The sequence below is a fragment of the Mastomys coucha genome, unplaced genomic scaffold (assembly GCF_008632895.1).
Source record: "Mastomys coucha isolate ucsf_1 unplaced genomic scaffold, UCSF_Mcou_1 pScaffold9, whole genome shotgun sequence".
Taxonomy (NCBI): domain Eukaryota; kingdom Metazoa; phylum Chordata; class Mammalia; order Rodentia; family Muridae; genus Mastomys; species Mastomys coucha.
The window spans coordinates 15,375,064-15,377,532 of record NW_022196915.1 but is presented as its reverse complement, the minus strand read 5'-3'; positions in this window follow the sequence as shown (position 1 = coordinate 15,377,532).

Here is a 2,469-nt window from a genome sequence, read left to right as displayed (position 1 = left end):
TTGGTACTGGAAAAATGCTGCTTCACATGAATCCGTCAGAGAGAGGGACTACATTTTCAAAAGAATCTGCAAAACCCCAGATATTTGGGGCTTTAACTTGGAAAACAAAGCTGGTGATTATGAAGACAAGCTTATTTTATTTACCATTTAACAAAATACAGGAATTAAAACTTTTGTCTCTTGTAAAATAGACAACATGAATTGGATGTGTTTTAGTTGTGACAAATTATGTAATGGCTACATTCAGTTTGCCTTATATTTTGGTAGCTGTCAAAGTACCCCTCTCTCTTTTTCTAAGAATTTATCACCATTCTGCAATGGCTTGAGTAATCTCGTTACTTCAAGTCATTCTCCTTCAAAGCTTCAATGACATCTTCAGTCTGATTAGTTCTCTCGTTTGTTTTATCCCTGATGGATTGATTTTTGTCAACTTCTGTTTCAAGGAATCAAAAATACACCAAGAAAGCAATTTCCTGCTTCTTGCCCAGAGACTAAGAAAACTTGGAAATCTCATGACAGAAAGTTTTATCTCAGTTCATGATCCACACCAGGAGATCCAACATTGGGTTCTGACTGGTACCCCAAAGTAAGAGACCTTATGATCTTGGAACAAAAGAATGGCAAACCTAGCCAGCATACAGGGAGATCAGGAATCCATGGTTCCCACTACCGAGACCTCAGAAACCCATAAAAACAGTTGTTTTATGGGAAAACCTAGCAAAGCACTGACCAGCTCCACTTTAAAGGCTTGAAATGCCTTGACATGTGGCAATCATTATGTGTTCTCCACTGCCTATCTTGCACAAGCCTTTCTTCTTCCCTTCCCTAAGGAGAACATTTCAGAGGCCTGCCTTGGCCATATTTTATAGGAAGTACTTCACAGGAAGCCTGGTTCAGCGGCCATCTCAAGATTCAAAGATTGGACTGAAGTATGCTGTCTTAGGATGGACACCTGGATGGGAAGCTACTTAAGATTAGAAAGGGCACACAACTCCTCTCTGAGGTTTGCTTTAGAGAAACCTTAGCTGACTTGAATGATCTAGATGGTAAAGCCAATCACATTGTCCTGTCTGGACAGGAGACCATGTGAGCTTCATGCCCCAGGTAGGAAGTATAGGGGTTTCCTAAAGGTTGAGTAATGGAGGTCAAGATGAACTGTCTGGGATGTCCTTGGGTCCCTTTTGTTTCAAAGACATACCATGTTCCTCAGTACCAGCATGCTCCTGTTCAGGTACCTCTGAAATCTGGGGAGACAGGTGTACTCTCCATCACTCCCCTCCCTGTCCTAACCACGGGAGCAGATGGTGGAACATAGCCACAGTACATTCTTGGAAAACTCTCCAATGTGACTTTGATGTGGTTCCTCTCAGAAAAATTACCCAAAGTTTCCCAAGGAAATAAAAACTAGTTGAATCCAACTGTGTGAGAAGGTGGAACCCAGATTCACTCCACAACAGAGACCATAGCATGTTCTACACATTCCTTCTTGATCTTGGCCCAAGCCAGGATAGGCGAGACCCACAAGAAACATATGATGGCCTACTTTAGAATTTGCCATCTGTCAGTAAAATCCATTCTCTGTACCAAAATCCCTGGAAGGAAATTTGTGCGGACATTTGTTTTCCAAAAACATTAAGGGCTTCTATTAAAAGAACAAACTCAACGTCTTCCATTCTCTGCTAGTGGAAGTGTAAATTTCCACACTTTCTGGATGCCACAATAACTCTTGTCTGAAATGCATACTTTTGGACTCAATAATTCTTCTCCTTGCAGCATTTCCGAGCATGTCTAACTAGGCGGGTTGTGGTGGGGGGGACTCATCTCCTGTCAAATTTGGACTTCCACAAGCAAAATAAATTAAATGCCAAAACAAAAATCAAACAAAAGCCAACACTGAATTATAACATACTACTTGTTTCAAAGCTCTTGTAGAGATGACAAAGACGGCCATGACATCTCCCATACTGCAAAATGGATATTGAGCCTCTTTAGAGAGAGGTTAGATCTCCACTTAGATCACATACACACACACACACACACACACACACACACACACACACACACACCACACACACACACACACGCGCACGCACGCACGTGCGCACACACATGCACACTCGCACACACACACACGCATACACACACACATGCACATACACACACGCACACACACATACACACATGCACACACACACGCACACACACATGTCTAAAGAAAAAGCCTGTATTTTCTCTTTGGGGCAATAGCTTGATGTGTCTGCTCACGTGTGTGCATGAAGAGGACAATATCAGTGACTGTTCCACAGGTACCATCTACCTTATTTTTGAAGGCAGAGATTCTATGGTCAGGAATTCTAATGAACTCCAAAGATCTACTTGTCTCCATATTTCTGACAAGCCTGGTGTTTTGTTCTGTTTTGTTTCATGTGGGTGCTGGGAACTAAACTCAAGGCCTCGCGCTCCTGTGAC